The sequence below is a fragment of the Myxine glutinosa genome, chromosome 1 (assembly GCF_964187855.1).
Source record: "Myxine glutinosa chromosome 1, kmMyxGlut1.1, whole genome shotgun sequence".
NCBI lineage: Eukaryota > Metazoa > Chordata > Myxini > Myxiniformes > Myxinidae > Myxine > Myxine glutinosa.
The window spans coordinates 73,853,506-73,867,060 of NC_136261.1; the positions used below are offsets into that span (position 1 = coordinate 73,853,506).

At 40.7% G+C, this 13,555-nt stretch overlaps 1 protein-coding gene across 7 annotated transcripts in view; it reads right to left on the minus strand.

Annotated features, from left to right (window-relative positions):
- The window catches only part of LOC137425176 (ERI1 exoribonuclease 3), a 317,378-nt gene that overhangs the window by 25,085 nt on the left and 278,738 nt on the right, over positions 1 to 13,555 (minus strand). The gene's annotated exons all lie outside the window — the stretch shown is intronic.

Below are 13,555 nucleotides of genomic sequence, written 5' to 3' on the forward strand. Positions count from 1 at the left end.
CCTGAAAAACACCAGTCTGACAGTGGGATCAAGAATAGAACCCAGATTAGACAGTTCATGGAGATGTTGTAAATAAGGTGGAAAAAGGGGGAGGAAAAGAAAGAAAGTTTATACTTGTAGAGTTGGACAGTGAGTGGGTTGATCAGTGGACGTGTGTGACAACGGGAGGTTGGAGATGGGTGGACAGGAAAAGGTGTGAGATCCAACAATGTGTTGTCTCATGACTGGGTATTAGAGTGGTCCTTATTTTTGAAATTCAGAATTTCAACATTCTCACCCCCTCAATTTGTTCAAAAATCAAAACAAATAATTCACACCAAACTTTATCCATATTGATTATCATTTAGGGGTTTCTCAATGAAGTCTTGAAGTTTTACCATGTGGCTCGTCTTATAGCTGAGCTCCTTGAATTTGCCATAATCTTTCTTGGTCGGATCTCTCCTCATGGAGTGCATCATGCTTGGATGGCCAAGAGATGATATGCCTGCAATATCTGGATGTTATTTATTTATTTTAATGGTCAGCATATTTGTTGTTTGTGTCGACCTTAGGACATGGTTCACTGCTACTCATTCAATTTCTGCTCCTTGCAATGACCTTAAACTTCCTACAACATCTGATTAAGTATGAGAATGTGAATTCTGCCATTTCCAAAATCTGCCTCTTCTAAATTTGCTGGATATTTATGGTATCTCCATGAGGAGCTCATTGGTTTGGCATTCTTTGATTCAACTGTATCCACAGTGTCAAAATGAACAAAAAAGAAAAAAAAGAAAAGGAAATTAAAAAGAAAAAGGCACGAAATGATAAAGAAGGCATGGATAAACCTCCAAAGTGCATCCAGCTGAATATCAGGAAGTCTGAAGACTTGTCAATTGAGGATTTTATCACAAAGAACACGATGGACGTCTTCAGGTGCCTCAAAATTCCAGCTGCTTTTCTGGATTTTCATCCTGAGTCATGGGAGCTCAGAGAGTTCAGACATCCTCCCAGGACAATTTCTGTCTTTGAACTAGAGAGTTCATAGAACACGATACCCCATACAGTGTTCAAATATATACTTCAATTTTAATATAACAATGATTTAATGATCGTTTTAAAAATCCGGAAGTTTAGCGCTCCTGAAGCAGTATTATATACATCACCCTTATACACAGTAATACGATGACGTTGAGTCGCAGTTTAGGAGATGGAGGCTTTATTGATAATCGTAGATTGCATTTGTCGATCCGCATCGTACATAGTGTTACGTGCTCCTCCCCAACCCCATGGTCACGGTGTACCTCCGAGCCCCGAGAGGAGTCACGGCAGAAAAATGTGTTATTCTGTATGTCAAAGATCAATGGTGAAGCCACACCAATTGTTACCAACAAACAAATATTGTATTAAGATCACACAAGAATAACAGTACAACCATAATAGTAATCAAAAGTACAATCACTATATATATCCTATGATGGTACCATCAGTTTCGTAATACAGTCACGAGAAAAAGTAAGTACACCCCATGTAAAGTTTTGACTTTTTCAACATATTTCAACATACAGCTACTTGATCTTAGGACAATCTTAGGACACAATCTTCATTTCAACAATATTGATAAATAAATGTGATATAATATAACAAATATCATGAAACATTTACATTTTGTAGTCCATTGTATAATTTAAATAAACATAAATGCAAATTTCGCATGTGGAAAAAGTAAGTACACCGCATGAAAAGTTTTAAAAATCTTTTTAGCATATGTGGACATATCCATATTTGATCTTCATTTAAACAGTATCTATAGATAAAGGTGATCTAATTGAACAAAAAACAATGAAAGATTGACTTTGCAATAATTTATTCAACAAAAAATAGTTGCACAGCATGCACAATTGCATGCACAGCTCGTTTCAAATCCCCCCACAACATCTCGATGGGATTTAGATCCGGGCTTTGACTTGGCCATTCCAGAACCCTCCATTTCTTTCTTTTCAGCCATTCCTTGGTGGATTTATTGGTATGTTTAGGGTCATTGTCATGTTGCAAGGTCCACCTTCTGTTGAGCTTCAACTTTCCGACCCGATGGCCTCACATTATCCTCAAGCACCCTCTGGTACAATAAAGAATTCATTGTGGATTCTATGATGGTGAGCTGCCGAGGCCATGATGCAGCAAAGCTGCCCCAAACCATAATATTTCCACCACCATGCTTTACAGTTGGTATCAGGTTCTTGTGGTCAAATGCTGTCTTTGGTTTTCGCCAAACATGTCTTCTGGTACTGTGGCCAAATAGCTCTACCTTTGACTCATCTGTCCAGAGCACATTGTTCCAGAAGTGCTGGTCTTTGCCCAGGTGTTCATTGGCAAACTTTAGTCTTGCCCTGATGTTCTTTCTGGACAGCGAAGGTCTCCTCCTGACACACCTCCCATGTAGATCAAATTTGTGCAGCCTCTTTCTAATGGTAGACTCGTGCACTTTGACATCAACAGTGGCAAGAGCTACCTGTAGGTCCCGTGATGACATTCTGGGGTTCTTGGAGACTTCTTTCTGCATCTTGTGGTCTGCTCTTGGGCAGAACTTGCTGGGGCGGCCTGGCCTGAACAAGTTGGCAGTTGTTTGGAATCTTCTCCACTTGTGGATGATCTTCCGGACAGTCGAATGATTGATTTCAAATTGTTTGGAGATCTTTTTAAATCCCTTCCCAGACTCGTAGGCATCTATAACCTTCTTTCTGAAGGCCTCAGAGAGCTCTTTTGATCTAGGCATGGTGACACCGCACACTTCAACAACAAAGAGCAAACCAAACGAAATGTCTGAGGTTTAAATAAGACAGGTTCCTCCAAGATCCTCTCTAACGATGTTCTAATCATTTGCACCTGAGCTGCTGCACCTGATTCTAATTTTAGGTATTTGAAGTAGTAATAAATGTAGGGGTGTACTTACTTTTTCCACATGTGAAATTTGCATTTATGTTTATTTAAATTATACAACGGACTACAAAATGTAAATGTTTCATGATATTTGTTATATTATATCACCTTTATCTGTCATATTGTTGAAAAGAAGATCAAATAGCTGTATGTTGAAATATGTTGAAAAAGTCAAAACTTTACATGGGGTGTACTTACTTTTTCACGTGACTGTATATAACTCACTGTGCTCCAAGTGAGTGAAACAAGAACATTCCCAATGTCTCTTTCCCGGCTTCAAACCCAAGTTGATTCCGGTTTCAAGCCAAAGTCGATCCCGGCTTCAAGCCAAAGTCGATCCGCTCCAGCGATCGTCAGAACGATGTCCAATCGAGACCAGAATCCCGTTCGGATGACAGTCACAGTCACGCGGCCAAAGCTGCACAAAGGCCCTCAAGGCAACTGGGAAATCCAAAGGCGCCCTCCGGGCGACTAGGAAATCACACCCTCGGGTATGGACGTTTCACGGCTCACAGTCGGCGAACCTCAGATTTACCTTCAAAATCCGCGTTGCACACACACACACCAGATAAACGTCTGAAAGCAGTGAAAACGGCTGACACAGCAAAGAAACCTTGCTCGACACGCAAAGCGCGCGAGTCAAAATGGCCGACGGCCCGTACTCGAGATGTAACGGCACGACGATGATGACGATGATTATTTTCAGAATCCACCGCAAAACCTGACATGCAGGTTGATCTGTCACAGCGATAACAACTCTGTCGTAGGAATCCCTTTCCTGGGAAACCCAACGTTCACTCGTGACTGCCGTTCGCCAATGTTCGCTCCAGACCGCAAAACCTATGCTTCTTCTCCGACTCCACTCGCTCCGCCTTCTTTTTCTCCTCTTCCTCTTCTTCTTCGTCCGGTTCCGGTTTCATTTAAAACATTAACCGTTTTACCTTTTGACAATAATAATTGCTATTTCCCTCAAACAACAATAATAATAATACATGGAATCAAAAATATTTAAAGTGGATGAAAACCACAACAACGGAAGTGACGAATCCGTAACAATAGCCATATTGATGGCCTCTTCTTCACCCCGATACTGTCCCTACTCACATGGCACGCCTACTCGTACTACATATCAATATATAGCATGGTTCTTGGAAGTATTGTGAAGGCGATTTGTTTTCTACAGTGTTAAACCATATAATTGTATTTAAATAAACGTTTAAAGGGGTTTAAAGGTGTATAAATAAGTTACTTCCGTGTTTTACCGCCGTTTTACCCACTAAACTTAAAAGAGTTGTTTCTTGATCATAAACTGATCGTATGATCATATGTAATGTGTTAGTGTGTGATTTAGCTGTTTAATATTTCACTTAATTCATTCAAATTAATTTAATTTGAGTGTGTTTTAACTGTCAAATTAATACCTGGACACAATACACTAGCATTACAAATGGATGTACTATGGATGGTTTTCCATGATCATTTCTGGTGACCAGGATAGATAGTGAGACTGGGTCTGCTCTTGCTTATTACTTAAACTAGCAACGGTACCTGCCCTACGGGCCCTATGGGCGGGGCTTCAATTGGGAGGCCCAAATGAAAAGGCAAAATATCAGAAATTGAAGCTTTTTTTCTTCTTTTAAACGATTTATATAAACATCCGTTAAATCATATCACGCGCAAATCATCAAAATGGAAACAGTATTTGTAGAATTTCAATAAAAGCCGCATCACTGTTCATATCGGTAAATATTATTCCATCGTGTTTGGAAAAAACTGGAAAATTGAAAAATTGGAAATTGAAAAAAATTGGAAAAACAATATAGCCTATTTTACTCCAGGGGGTCCCAGGATTACCCACACAAAATTTCGTTGCGATCGGTTCAGCCGTTTTGCGGTACCTGGGAACAGACGGATGGACAGACATTTGGTTGAATTACAGTAAGATTAGCAGAGTAGAACAAGCTACCTTTTTGGATGGATGCCCTTTTTTCTCAAATGTTTTTTTACACACACACACACACACCCTCTGAAGTGTTTCATACATATAAATAGTCATATAACAAGCCTTAGCAGCAGGGATGACACTCAAGACGATGACCCATCGGTGAGAGTGCAGGTTGCTTCCATCCAAAGCGACTGAAAGAGATGTTTGTTAACACTCGTAATGAGAAGTTAATTACCATGGCATTCATTACTGCAATCTCGACGCTGTTTGCTGTTAATAAATTCACTTAGCATCAGGGGTGTTTACTTTGAACATTAGGAACTCGTGGAATCTCCACACTGAAGTTACTGAGATATTAAAATAAATGTTTATCTACTGTTGGCTCTACCAAAGATACAAACAAATGATTAACACAAACAAGCATGAAAGTACAGATGGGCTGGACAGAATCCACACTCAATGGCACTGAAGTTAGAGCATCTGCTCCGAGTCTGGTTGGTTTGAGATTTGATTCCAACCCTGGCCAGAAAAAAACGGTACGAGCTGCTTCCTCCATTTATACTCAACATAGTATAGTATAGGACAGAGCATGGACAAATATCATGTGTTGGCCTACCATCGGAGCGGAGACGTGAGCGGTGGAGGGGGATGGAGCCATTCAAGATTTCTCTTTAACTGTTTGAGTGCTGTTGGCCACGATCGTGGCCCGTGTCACTATTCGACAATCTGCATTGTTTGATGCTTATATTTGAGTTGCCTTATAAACAATGCAGACGTTTTATTGAGTTTGTCTGAAAAAATACCATATTTCCGTATTGCATGCTGGGAAATTCAGCATTCAAACAGTTAATTGCCCACAGACTGCGGAGAGAAAAGCAGCATCACAAGATGGCTTTTCCAGCACCCAGAGTGCACCTACAGGTTACCTCACTTCCCCAAGGTCACCCTTGGGCTTGTCTGAAGTCAAGTTGGCCAGACGTTCTGCAATGTCTCCATTTGCACATAACAGTTCCCCCTTGAATGATTGACGTGCAATGATAACAGAAAGCCAGACAGTTGGCATTTGTAAACGAGAACGGCACTCGGTAGAGCGCAAACCTCCGCCAGGCTGAACAGTTCATGTTTTGCACACCAATGATAGGCCGGATCTGGATTCGGACCTGAACCAAAATAGAATCGGCTTGTTCTTGTCACCTAAACACCTCGTCCACCAAGTTTAGTCATAACTCGTCCATAATGTTTTTAAACATCATGTTATACTGAATATTGCTTTTCACCCGATCTCTCAATGCTGGAGAATCACTTAAAAATTAAATAACTCTCGTATCCGGATGCATATTCAGATCTTCACCAAAATCGAACCTGTTAGTCCTTGTCACACACTCAACCAGTCCACCAAGTTTCGTCCCAATCCACCCATAACTTTTTGAGATATCCTGCTACATGTCGGTTTTTAGCCCGATCACTCAATGGTGAAGAATCACTTTAAAAATTCTAGTAGCCGGATCCGAATCTGGATCTTCACGTCCTTGTCACATACACATGTCTGTCCTCTCCACCAAATTTCGTTTGAATCCGTCCACAACTTTTTGAGATATCTTATTCACAGACAAACAGACAAACAAACAAACAAACAAACAGACAGGGGTGAAAACATAATCTCCATCCACCTTCGGTGGCGGAGGTAATTAGGAATAAGAAATTACAAGGTATTAAGTAAAGATGGACACGTCACATTTTCAAATACGAACCACCGCCAATATACATCAAAATGCCTGATAAAGGACATCTGCGCCATCCGTTGCAGGCAGCCCTCCCGGAAATTAAATAAAAAGTTGGCACCCATGATGGCATCAACTAGACTGTGTGAGCGTCCGGTCTGAGTCTGAGAGTTTGGTGGTTCGAGCCCAGGCTGAGTCATCCCAAAGACTTTAAAAATGCTAAAAATGCTACGTCCTGCTTTGCTTGATGCTCAGCATCTAAAAAAAGACAAGGCATGGACAAACAACAATATGTTGGCAGCCATTGCACAGACTTGATGGGCCAAATAGCCTCCTCATGTGTTTGAGTTCCTTGCAAGGGAAATCATTATTATTCCTGCAACGATTGACAATCTGTGGCGTAACACATCAAACTTGAGTATTTGTTTTATGAGAAAAAAAAGAAGCTTTTCCTTCTGAAGTTTTTGCCGAATGACTGTCGACAGTTGATTCTGCAGAAAAACCTCAAAAATAATAAATGCTTCTATAAGCAATGTTCTCCTCCCAAACAAATAAACATCTTTCTATACAGTGGAAGCAAATGATGAAAATAGCAATAACGAGAACGACACTCTTCGACATCGAGAGTCGACCGATATGCCTTCACCCACATTACTACATCACTAGCCGAAACCCGTGGAACATCCATGGAAGGGAGGATGTGGTGTATGGATAGTGTACCATTACGGATGGCATAGGGGATTTGCTTGTCCGAGTAAGAGTTAGGAAGAAAGATGAGAATGAAGAGTGCGTATATGAACAACGATCGCCGATACCGGCACAAATGCATGCTCTGGATTGTCCACTCAGTGGACGGCTTGCTTTCGCCTTCGCCTGTCCAATCAGCGGACGGCTCGTTTCGCCTTCGCCCAGAAGACGCCAATACGATGGCGTCGTAACATGGCGTCGTATCAGCAGTTAATCGGATGCTTTTGGGCCCCAACGTCGGCTAATTCAGATTTTTCGAGTATGGCTGTACGTGATAAACAAAGAGCGCGGTTCGTAGATCGTAAATCCATTAGTGCCGTGGGCATCGGGTCACTGGGTGCGGCGTAAAAGGGATAACAAAGTCGAGTCCTTACGCTATTATCTATCTATAATTCCAGTAATCTCTGTGTGTCTGTATGCGACCGCTGTTTCTCGACAACTACCGGTCCGATATACTTGAAACTTGCCAGGTATATTGCTGGGGACCCGAGGATGTGCCTTTTCAAGGTTTGAAATTAATCGGACAAGTGGTTCCCAAGGTATGGTCACCGTACTCGCAAGCCGTTCGCTTTGGCTTTGCGAATGGACCAAACCATTTCATGTAAATAGAGGGGGGGGGGATAGTCACCGTACTCGCAAGCCGTTCGCTTTGGCTTTGCGAATGGACCAAACCATTTCATGTAAATAGAGGGGGGGGATATAATTTTAGATATATATATAGTACGGGCACGCCCTAGTTATATCGATTATAATACTTGTACCAAGTTTGATTTAAATCCCTTCAGCTGTTCTCAAGTATCACATTTTTACCTGATATAACCTCTGACCTTTGACTTTTGACACCAAAATCTAATCAGTTCATATTTGCATCATAATATGTACTTATACCAAGTTTGGTTCAAAATCCCATCACTGGTTCACAAGTTAGCGCAGTAACAGAATTTTTATGTGCGACATGTCACAGGTCTACAAAAGCTTCACTTTGCTGTTGTTGTTGTTGTTGTTGTTGTTGTTGTTGGGGTTATTGTTGGGGGTCGATTTTTGAAATATGCATCCCCATTGGTCGGACAGCTGCCGGACCACACCCACATCTGTCGCTTGACTCCACTCACCATAGCATCAAGACAAAATGATATGGCCACCATCTTGGTTTTCTGGTGGGCCTAACACATTAGCGATTATACACTGCCCGGGTTTGATGCATCAGATTTCCATTGGCTTTCTTTGGGTCGAGTGTTATTCATGATGAGGGACCCCGAAAAATCTAATCATATGTTGAACAATATTAAGGGTGAGGAGGACAGAGCATGTAAAGGGCAGAGGGCTCAAAACCAGAAAGGAGGCGGTCGAGAGGCCACTGACTTGTCTGGGATGGAGGCACAGCAGGGCCAGAGATTCAGCTTCATTGTGAGGGATTCCAACTATTTTGAGGGCGTTGGACTCCACAGAATCAAGAGGTGAAAGTCGCGAGTAGAGGCGTGAGCCAAAGATCATTTAGCTGACGATGCCGAGAACCCAGGTTAAAATCCCGTGTACTTGTCAATTTTCTGATTGTCTGTTAATGTCTTCATAATCTATCTAAAAAAGTGTGCCAATGTCTTCGAACATCCTTAGTCTCCTATAATGTGTCCTGAATTGTGTTTAAGCTCCTCCAAGAACCTTAGATCACCGTGGAAAAAAAAAATGTAAGGGCTTTGTATTCATTTGTCCCCAAAGTAATTAGTGTCTTCAATGCCATCTTATTGATGCTCTTTCATCCTGTTTTTCTTTTTCAGCTGAGGAGAAAGAGTAAAAGTCGATGGGACGTGAATACTGGACAAAGGATGACTGACCACTCGGAAAAATCATACCAAGGTCAGCTGCGTTGAAGGAAATCAACACCGTGAGCTTTGCAGCAGCATTGCTCATTCAAGAAAAAGTGACAGGCAAACATCGCCACAAGAAAAATAAACCAGGCCCCACAGACAAAGACCAAGTACCACCATGGAAACAGAGATTAACTAGAACGCCACTCAGTAGAGCGCATACTCCCGCCGTGGGTCAAGTTGGAATAGTACGATTTCACAAAAGTTTGAGGGAGTAGTTCAGTGACAACACAAGACAAGACAACACAAGACAGACACTGCACAGATATATATATATATATATATATCCTCTTGGTAAGCCGTGACGTAACGCGCCGCGTCATAATTCTGTTTCCGGGTCCAAACACGAAAATGGAGCCTGTGACACTTTTCACTCTGACCAACTTCTTTTCTTCTGACCGCTGATGCGAAGCGGCGGCCATCTTGGGACCATCAAAAAGCTAATAAAACGCGTTTCGCATGCATTTCTAGACATCAATGTGTTCACCGTCCCTCAGTTGCACGTTCCGTCAGGTATCCTGTCTGCAAGCTCTGGCAGCCAGTCGACCGTAAAAACCCCACGTCATCTTTCTCGAAGCGCAAGTGAGTTAAAACAGGGACCCTGAACAAATTACAGATTCCTTCCCAAATCACGGTCAGTGGAACATCAGGCGTAGCCAACCAGTTCGTGAAAGACTTTGGCCTGAAATAATCGCAGACCGACACACAATGTGGAAATAATTGAGGTCATTAAATTAGTATGTAGTATGAAGGTAGTAAGTATGTAGATAGTAAGTATTAAGGTAGTAAGTATTAAGGCAGTATGTAGTATGAAGGTAGTAAGTATGTAGATAATAAGTATAAAGGTAGTAAGTATGTCGGTAGTATATAGTATGAAGGTCGTAAGTATGTAGATAGTAAGTATTAAGGTAGTAAGTATTAAGGCAGTATGTAGTATGAAGGTAGTATGTAGTATGAAGGTAGTAAATATGTAGATAATAAGTATAAAGGTTGTAAGTATGTCGGTAGTATATAGTATGAAGGTAGTAAGTATGTAGATAGTAAGTATTAAGGTAGTAAGTATGTCGGTAGTATCGGTAGTATGAAGGTAGTAAGTATGTAGATAATAAGTTTAAAGGTAGTAAGTATGTCGGTAGTATATAGTATGAAGGTAGTAAGTATGTAGGTAGTAAGTATTAAGGTAGTAAGTATTAAGGTAGTATGTAGTATGAAGGTAGTAAGTAAGTATGTAGATAATAAGTATGAAGGTAGTAAGTATGTCGGTAATATATAGTATGAAGGTAGTAAGTATGTAGATAGTAAGTATGTAGATAATAAGTATGAAGGTAGTAAGTATGTCGGTAATATATAGTATGAAGGTAGTAAGTATGTAGATAGTAAGTATGTAGATAGTATGTATTAAGGTAGTAAGTATTAAGGTAGTAAGTATTAAGGTAGTATGTAGTATGAAGGTAGTATGTAGTATGAAGGTAGTAAGTATGTAGATAGTAAGTATGTCGATAGTAAGTATGTAGATAGTAAGTATGTAGTGGTAGTATGTTAGTAGTAAGTATGTAGTTGTAGTAGTTGTATGCAGCTAATATGTATCTTGGTAGTATGTATGTCGGTAGTATGTGTGTAGGTAGTATGTATGTAGGTAGTATGTATGTAGTGGTAGTAGTAGTATGGAGGTAGTATGTATGTAGGTAGTATGCATGTAGTGGTAGTAGTAGTATGGAGGTAGTATGTATGTAGGTAGTATGCATGTAGTGGTAGTAGTAGTATGTAGGTAGTATGTATGTAGGTAGTATGTATGTAGGTAGTATGTATGTAGTGGTAGTAGTAGTATGGAGGTAGTATGTATGTAGGTAGTATGCATGTAGTGGTAGTAGTAGTATGTAGGTAGTATGTATGTATGTAGTATGTATGTAGTGGTAGTAGTAGTATGGAGGTAGTATGTATGTAGGTAGTATGCATGTAGTGGTAGTAGTAGTATGTATGTAGGTAGTATGTATGTAGGTAGTATGTATGTAGTGATAGTAGTAGTATGGAGGTAGTATGTATGTAGGTAGTATGTATGTAGTGGTAGTAGTAGTATGGAGGTAGTATGTATGTAGGTAGTATGCATGTAGTGGTAGTAGTAGTATGTATGTAGGTAGTATGTATGTAGTGGTAGTAGTAGTATGGAGGTAGTATGTATGTACGTAGTATGCATGTAGTGGTAGTAGTAGTATGTCGGTATTATGTATGTAGGTAATATGTATGTCGGTAGTAAGAAAGTAGGTAGTAATTATGTAGGTAGTAAGTATGTAGGTAGTAAGTATGTAGGTAGTAAGAATGTAAGAAGTATGTATGTCGGTAGTATTTATGTAGGTAATATGTATGTAGGTAGTATGTATGTAGGTAGTAAGTATATATGTAGTAAGTATTATGTAACCGAAACCCCTGTCAGATTCCACCAAACCCCTCGGAGAAGATGTAGCTTGAACTTGATTACCCCCTAAAAAGACATCTTTTTCGGGCGTGGCTCCGCCCACAATGGGCGCAATACGCCCACTCTAGGCAGGAAACAACTAGATCATGATATCAACCTCCCACCCAAGTTTCATCAAGATCGGATGATATCATCGGGTAGTTATGCTGCGGACAGACAGACAGACACACACCCATGACGAATATAGTGGTCACTCTGTTTGATAACTCGTGAACCAAAAAGCAAGATGCAACAACTTTCCCTGAGAAGGATTGACTTGAAAACTTTTGGAAAGGAATCTATGAACACTCAAAATGGACTGACAGATGAACAACGCGCCATCCCATAAGCTCCCTGGAACTAAGTTCCAGGTGAGCTAAAAAGCAGTTCTTTGTAAAAACTTCCCGTACTACTGCTACAGTAATGCAACCTCTCAGGTTAAAGGTGGGGAACGGATGTGACGGTGACCAAAAGTGAGCACATCATCTTTGCTTTCATAAAAAAAAGTTTAGTTATTTTGATGCAGAGAAATCAGTGGAACAGCAAACATCGCAAAGAGAGGATTGTAGGAGAATGATGAGGACAGTGTCTCAGCAAGTGTAGTAATGGGAATGGGAAGAGACTAGAAAATAACATTGGGCAGTACACTTAAGTACCTGCAGTGAAAAGCTCAAGATAGATTCAGAAACAGTTCCACAGGTGAGAAGAGAGGTGGAAGAAAGAATGGTGTTTCGACCTGGGTAAGGGTAATAAAGAAAATATTTTTTGCAGCAGGCAGAACATGTGTCACCTGGAGGACCAGGGGCTGGGCATGGAGGTGAGCGGGCAGCTGGGGCAAGACCATAGTAGAGGTGGTAAAAAGGGAAAAACTACATGATCACAAATCTACCAAAGGTGATCATGGAGCAGATACTGAGAATAAACTTCCTTTTTCCATTTTCCATTATATACCAGATAAGGTTGTTTTTGTACACCATTATCAGCTGAGGATCACTGAGGAAGGAGTTGGGTTTACAGTCATGTGAAAAAGTAAGTACACCCAATGTAAAGTTTTGACTTTTTCAACATATTTCAACATAGAGCTATTTGATCTTCATTTCAACAATATTGATAGATAAAGGTGATATAATATAACAAATATCATTAAACATTTACATTTTGTAGTCCATTGTATAATTTAAATAAACATAAATGCAAATTTCGCATGTGGAAAAAGTAAGTACACCCCCAAATTTATCACTACTTCAAATACCTAAAATTAGAATCAGGTGCACCAGCTCAGGTGCAAATGATTAGAACATCGTTAGAGAGGATCTTGGAGGAACCTGTCTTATTTAAACCTCAGACATTTCGTTTGGTTTGCTCTTTGTTTTTGAAGTGTGCGGCGTCACCATGACCAGATCAAAAGAGCTCTCTGAGGCCTTCAGAAAGAAGGTTATATATGCCTACGAGTCTGGGAAGGGATTTAAAAAGATCTCCAAACAATTCGAAATCAATCATTCGACTGTCCGGAAGATCATCTACAAGAGGAGAAGATTCCAAACAACTGCCAACTTGTTCAGGCCAGGCCGCCCCAGCAAGTTCAGCCCGAGAGCAGACCGCAAGATGCTGAAATAAGTCTCGAAGAACCCCAGAATGTCATCACTGGACCTACAGGTAGCTCTTGCCACTGATGATGTCAAAGTGCACGAGTCTACCATTAGAAAGAGGGTGCACAAATTTGATCTACATGGGAGGTGTGCCAGGAGGAAACCTTTGCTGTCCAGAAAGAAGATCAGGGCAAGACTAAAGTTTGCTCATGAACACCGAGGCAAAGACCAGCACTTCTGGAACAATGTGCTCTGGACAGATGAGTCAAAGGTGGAGCTATTTGGCCACAGTACCAGAAGACATGTTTGGCGAAAAC